This window comes from Callospermophilus lateralis, chromosome 3 (genome assembly GCF_048772815.1).
Source record: "Callospermophilus lateralis isolate mCalLat2 chromosome 3, mCalLat2.hap1, whole genome shotgun sequence".
NCBI classification, from domain to species: domain Eukaryota; kingdom Metazoa; phylum Chordata; class Mammalia; order Rodentia; family Sciuridae; genus Callospermophilus; species Callospermophilus lateralis.
The window spans coordinates 46,555,938-46,563,097 of NC_135307.1; the positions used below are offsets into that span (position 1 = coordinate 46,555,938).

The 7,160-nt window shown below is 41.4% G+C and overlaps 1 pseudogene; it reads right to left on the reverse strand.

Moving 5' to 3' along the window:
• Positions 1-310: 310 nt before the first annotated feature.
• LOC143393772 (arginine vasopressin-induced protein 1 pseudogene) lies at positions 311-726 on the reverse strand (annotated as a pseudogene).
• Between the last annotated feature and the right edge of the window lie 6,434 nt (positions 727-7,160).

Genomic DNA, 7,160 nt, shown 5'->3' on the forward strand with positions numbered 1-7,160 from the left:
TGCCTATCACTTGATTCCCAAGAGAATATCATGCAGCCCAAGTACAGTGTTGGATTGAGAAGAGCTGAGGCAGGAACAGTCTCTGTGTGTCTCCCCACTCTGGTGAGAATGGATCTCACATGATACAGAGCCCACTGGAAGGCTCCAGTCCTGTTGAATTGAGCAGACTAGTGGCAGCACCTTTTGCTTTCCTTTATTTATTTCCTGCAGGGCTGCTATCTCAGGTCTCCTTTCTTTACCTCCCAGGCCTTTGGCAAAAGTCACCATGACTCCTGGGGAAAATCCTGCTATTCCCAGACCTTTCCTGGGATCAGTGTCTGATCTGATAGAGGTAGCCTGTGGGACCTGGTTCCCCAAAGTTCTGGCAGATCCTGACACTTGTCCTGAGTTCTAATGCTGCTCACTAGAGGCTGTCTTAGTGGCAGTGCTCTGTGCATCCAGCCAGTGGGAAGCGGAGCTCTAGGATTAGAGGTTAACTGCAATGCTGTAGCAATTGAGCCTGGGCTTTCTGCCTGGGGGGCCTCCTCTATTCAGTGATCTCCTGCACACTCCTGGATCTGGAGCCATTCCTCAGCCCCCTGGTCCCCACTGCACTGAAACAGGCCCTGGAATCTGCAGCAGGTCAGCATCCTGGAAGATGTTGGCCGAGGCCTGCCTGTGACCCTGGGCTTCAGTGGGGGCCTGCCAATAGGACATCTCACTCACTATAGAGGCTGGGGTGCCCATTGTGAGCACGCTGGTTGCCTAAGGCAGGCTGCACGCAGTCCAGAGCTGGCCCAGGCTACCTCAATAACAGTCAGGTTACCCCAAATTCATTCATTTGTATTATTATATAATGTTCTATAATATAAATATACCACAATTTGTCCATTTACTGATAAGAATTTGGATAGCTTCCAATTTTTGCCTATTACAAACAATCCTACTGTGAATAGTGTATTATTTTTAATAACGAGGTGGGAAGCTCTTAAAATTCTTGCAAATAATCTCTTTTCTTTTCCCATTACTACCATTCTAGTTTAAGTCTTCAAAATCTTTCACTTGGATATCAGCAGCCTCCTCATTGATAACTATAGCTACAATTAATCATAAAGTATTACTACCAGGTTATCAATCCAAAGCATAACTTTAGTCATGCCACTCTTACTCATAAATATTCAAGGTGTGTCCTAGTCAATGCCCTAGGCAATGGCCTAGCTTGTCCTAAACACAGACCCTCATTTTCTTTCCCTGCTTCTCTGTTCATGCCATTCCCACTTCATGTTGCACCAAAGTACCACCCACACTGTTTCTAACATCTACATGCTTCTTCAGCTGGCAGTCTTAAATGCCTTCTGGCTCATCTGCATATAAGGTCATTTCCTCATTGGCAGTGCTCTGTTGCAGTCATCCTGATGGCTTTGCTTTCATTCATCTTTCATTTTCCTCCCTGAACTCTGGTGGGGACCCCATCTCGTTCATGTGTGTTTCCTACAGCAGCTAGTGCAGCTTCTTGTCCATAGAAGGGGCACAGAGAATGTTGCTGAAGTATTTTGGAGAAGTTGTTAGAAAATTTCTTCCTGATTTTTACCTCTCATGCCTACTTCTCCTTTGAGTGAATTCCCCTCTTGCTCCTTGGTATTTTATTTGAGCTGGCTTGCCCAGGAACTTAGTCTGTGGTATCACTGATCCTCAAGAAAATAACTTCTCAATACTGCTTTCTGTAATAATACCATTTAACAACCTTCCTTCTCTAAATGAATTAGAGATTATTTAGTAGGCATCTAGTATGTACATGGCACTGTAGTAACCGGAATAAAATTTGCTGTGCAGTTGCAAGACATCATTCCAGAGTTTTAATCTTTTTCAATATATATTTTTTAGTTGTATATGGACACAACACCTTTATTTTATTTGTTTTATTTTTATGTGGTGCCGGGGATTGGAACCCAGTGTCTCACACATGCTAGGCAAGTGGTCTACCACTGAGCCACAGAGTCTTAATCTTAAGAACATTTTAATGAAGAACATTTTAATGTCTAAATCTGCTGTCTCGGAGCTGGGGATGTGGCTCAAGCGGTAGCGCGTTCGCCTGGCATGCGTGCGGCCCGGGTTCAATCCTCAGCACCACATACAAATAAAGATGTTATATCCACCGAAAACTAAAAAATAAATATTAAAAAATAAAATAAAATAAATAAATCTGCTGTCTCTGGTTGATTTTTAAAACTTGCATTTGTTTCACCACTATGGATGAAATGCACTTTGAGTGAAATTTGGGAATGTCAGCTGAAGTTCAAGTTATTTCAAAGCAAATAGAAGATAAAACTGGAGCACTGTCTTGCTTTCCCATCAGAAACTGAATTCTCAAGAACTAGTTCCTGAATTTAATGACTGAAAAATATTGGTTAAAATGACCAGAAACCTCATTTATTTGCATCCTTTCTCCCTCTCTCCATTTACCCCAAGAAAATTTGATTCTTCTGAGCATCAGAGATGACTTAATTTTGTGGTAAGAAAATAGGAATTAGGGGAAGTCAATTAGGAAACCTCAAGGAAGAGGAAGTGTCTCTAGGCTGAAAGGAAGGCTGTTGAGTCTTATTTCCTCTTTGTTCTTGACTCACTGTCTTGGTGCCTAGCCAATTTCTGCATCTCCCTTTCTTTTACCTGAGCAGGGAGCTGGGGTGAGGGAGAAATAGAGTAAATAAAGTCTAAATAAAATTCATAAAGATCCTAAGATGTAAGGAAACACCAGAGGTGGGAAATATCAGTGAACTGATATTTGCAGTTTCATTCCTCTCTCCACATCATGGGTGAGGCTGCATGTGTATAGGACAGGGTAGGTAAGAACTGGCTGCTTTCCAAAGTAGGAAGAAGAAGAGTTTCACTTCTGAATAATTGCATATGCAGTGCAGATCTGTGTAGTACTTGGCTTCATTCTTTTTTTAAATATTTATTTATTTTTTTAGGTGTATTTGGACACAATATCTTTACTTTATTTACTTATTTTTATGTGGTGCTGGGGATCGAACCCAGGGCCTTACACATGCTAGGCAAGTGCTCTACCGCTGAGCCACAATCCCAGCCCGGCTTCATTCTTTAGTAGAGATAGAACAAAGCAAACTAACAAATAATCCAGTGCTTCTTCACCAGTGCCCACTTCTTTCACAAAGAGAAGCTGAATTCAAGTCTACTGGTAAATGCCTTATTTTCACTGATCTTTTACTTATGTTTTTAAAGTGGGTACAGAATGCTCCCTTATTTAAGAGAAGAAACTGAGGTTGTGGACACCAGGTAGTCTGTGGCAAGGCTCAGATTCTGATACTTAGCAGAGCCTGATGGTGTTCAAAGCTCAGGACCTTATCTCTCTCTTCCCCATTTTATTTTTCACTGGAACATTTGCTGTTCTTTCAAGCTATGAAGGGCTTCCGGTGTTATCATGCTTAAGGGGAAGTTATGTGTTAAAAACCACCAACGGTTAAGCCCAAACCAGCTGGTGTCTTCCATTGCCTCCTTCCAATTTCTGGGGAGACCTGTGAGAATTCTCTTTCACACAATCCTGTTCATGCCACTCTTAGGAGAAACAAGAAATCAGCTGAGCATTGGGTCTTCATTTAAAGCAGTATTGGGGAAAACAAGAGAAACATGAAAAGTTATGAGGATAATACTTAAGTTGTTATAGCTAAAAATCAAGGGTGAATTGAAAAGATAAAGGTTTGAGCTCTATAGAAGGGGTTTATGGATAATTGTATTTAAATGTCATTTGGATTGAGCTGATAAAGGTTTATTCCCTTACAAACCAAAGGAAAGCATTTGTCATTTTGGGTAATGGTTGAGACTCCAGGCATAGAATAACAGGTACCTATGACTGCTATGTTGACAGACACTGTATTGTACCCTCCATTGGGACTAGAAAGTGAGAAAACCACACTCACTAGATGTTATGGACAAGATGGCTGAGGAGCATTATTTCACTAGAGTCTGGCCAAGAAAGAGGTTTGAAGGGCATATGAATAGAAGCATAATGAAGTTACCTCATGTAAGTCACAGAAATCACACCCTGGCCCACATTTGAATTCTCCTTAGCCCATAAGTGATAGAATTAGAATGCAGAGAAATCACCCTTTTTTCCTTCTCCAAGACTCATTCAGAATTACTGTACTCCTAGGTAACCAATCATAACTAGTATAGTGCAGGAAGAACTTGCAGGCCTGAGATTGATCTGAGAAAGATTAAAACAATGGAAAGATACAAATAGGGTCAGGTTCTTGCCCTCAAGGAGTCCTCTCAGGAGGCTCTGGACTGGAGAAAGTCTGGCCAGGGAGCTGGGCAGAGTCCTATTTCCCTCTCATTTTTTACCCAAAGCTGCTATATCCTTAGCTGTCCTGGCTACAGTTGCCTTTTGGGGCTCCTTAACATCAGGAAATCTCAACTCTTCTAAAATACTCTATGATCAGTATATGTAGCCAACTCACAGGGCATTGTTTCCAATTCCTGCTAACATCCATGGAAACCCAGGCCTCATTTTTCTATTCCCTTGGCTCACTGAAACTGCCAGCAGAGTGCCTTAAGCTAAGAGCTAAATTCTTATCTTGCCTTTAAGCACCATATGATCAGCTTGTCAGCAGTCACTGGGAATCTACACTGCTATTTCTTACCTTTGCCTGTGGGTAACCTCTACCTTCCACCTTCTTCCACCCCCGGGGAGAATGTAGGCCTTGCCAAACAGAGGCCCCCAGGAAATTTTCCAAGACTCACGAGATGTCAAGTCATCTCTAAAATTTTTCAAAAACCCAGAAAGTAATTTCAAAAGCCTAATTTAGTGCCCCCCTTCCCCAGAGAGAAAGATCAAATTTTCCACACAGACACAGCAAATCTGCCCCATAGGCTCATGTTAAAGCTGCAGAAGTATTGGTGCCCAGACTACAGTGAAAGCTCCCTGACCCAGGGGGAAGTCCACCTGGCTAAGCAGCTTAGCTGCTGCTTGGTGGTCAATGGCACACATTCATGAAATCCACTTGCAGGGGATTTCCCTTTACACTGGAATCAGCAAAGGTTTTGTCTTTCTGAAAGATTTCCCAGAGGAATTCATTTGCCTATGTGGAAAAACCTAAATTTGGATTTCTCATTTAGTCATAAGTTTTTTCAAATAAAGAAATATAAACTGGGTGCACACCTATAACCCAGCTACTAGGGAGGCTGAGGCAGGAGGATCACAAGTTGGAGGCCTACCTGAGCAACTTAGTGAGACCCTGTCTCAAAATTAAAAATAGCCTGGTGCAGCGGCATGTGCTTATAATCATAGCAGTTTGGGAATACTGAGGCAGGAGGATTGCAAATTCAAAATCAGCATCAGCAATTTAGCAAGGACCTAATCAATTTAGCAAGACCCTGTCTCAGAATGAAAAATAAAAAAAGTGATGTGTGGATGTGGTTCTGTGGTTAGTGCCCCTGGGTTCAATCCCTGGTACCAAAAAAATTAAAAATTAAAAAATAAAAAGGGCCAGAAGAGGTAGAGCACCCTTGGTTTCAATCTGTAGTACCACACACACACACACACAAAAAAAAAAAAAAAAAAAAAAAAAACAATTAAACATAATACAAGTTTTAAATACTGAGCATGTACATTCTATGAATGGTCTGATGCTTACTTTATGCTAGGCCCTGTTTGGTTTAAGGAGATGCTGGTGAGCAAAATACATAAGGCCACTGCCCACAAGAAGACTGTGGTTCTAATCTAGCTTACAATCTGTATTAAAAATGAACTTGATTCCATCCAGGAAGTATACTAAAAAGTATTAAAACATACATATCATGTTATATGCCTCAAAATTTGAATGAGCTGGGCATGGTGGCATGGTGGTGCACACCTGTAATCCCAGCGACTCAGGAGATTGAGGCAAGAGGATCATAAATTTAAGGCCAGTCTCAGCAACTTACTGAAGCCCTAAGCAATTTAGTGAGACCCCGTCTAAAAAAAACAAAACAAAACAAAAGTGTGTGTGTGTGTGCACGCATGTGTAAAGAACTGAGGAGGTAGCTCAGTAGCAAAGTGTCCTAGGTTCAATCCCCAGTACCAAAAAAGGAAAGGAAAAAAAAAGTTCAAATGTGTGAAATAATTCTCACAGCCTGCAGGGTGTGAAATATCCCATCACTATAGGACAGTGAATGTCCAGAATCATGTCTACAAAGGAAGCAAAGATTGCAGCTATGAAAACATTTCTCAGTTGTTCCCTTTCTACAGTTTTCTGTTCAATTTAACAGTCACTGTTGAACTGTTATGAACCAATCCCCATGCCAGGGGTAGTAGAAGATATAGAGATGAAAAGTACCCAAGCCACTGCCCTGCCACTCTTGATGAAACCCACACATCTGACTCTAAACCATGTAATTGCCAATATCTGACCCACAAAAATGGCCATCTCTAACTCAGAGAGAGCACACTTAACCTACCATGCATGAAACCCTGGGTTTAATTCCCAGAACAAGGGGAAAAAGGCCATCTCATTTGGTTAGGCTATTTAAAGATTCAAATAATATGCCCTGGCCATATAAGTAAGAAAGAGATCACTGGCAGATTTGGGCTTCTTAGAATCAATGATCCTTAAGACAGGAGCTTGGGGAATGAGGGGTGATCAGGCAGTGCAGCTCAGAGCAGTGCCAGTATTATCCAGGAATAGAAATAGGAGAATGAAGTATAGAAGAAAAGGCTGAAAAGATAGGTTAACTTGTTAACAGCTTTGAATGCTAAAGACTAGATTTTATTCAACTAGGCATGACGAAACACACCTGTAATCCCAGCAATTTGGGAGGCTGAAGCAGAAGGATCCCAAATTCAAGGATAGCCTGGGCAATTTAGCAAGACATGTCTATAAATTAAAAAGGGATAGGGATATAACTCAGTGGTGAAGCACCTGGATTCAATCCTAATACCAAAAGAAAAAGAATATTGCAAGGTTTGGCTTAGTACTTGGATTGTGTAGTACAAAAGGCAGGAATTGGCTTGAGAGGGAAGAGATTAGATAAGGAATTCCATTTTAAACATTTTGGGTTTTGAAATGCCAAGTGGCTTAGTATGGAAGAGAAGATTCAGCTTCAAAAAAAGGTCCAATGTAAGAACTAATTTGAGACATCAGCATAGGGCAGGCTGTTGAGACTGAGGGGTTAAATGAGTTCATCCT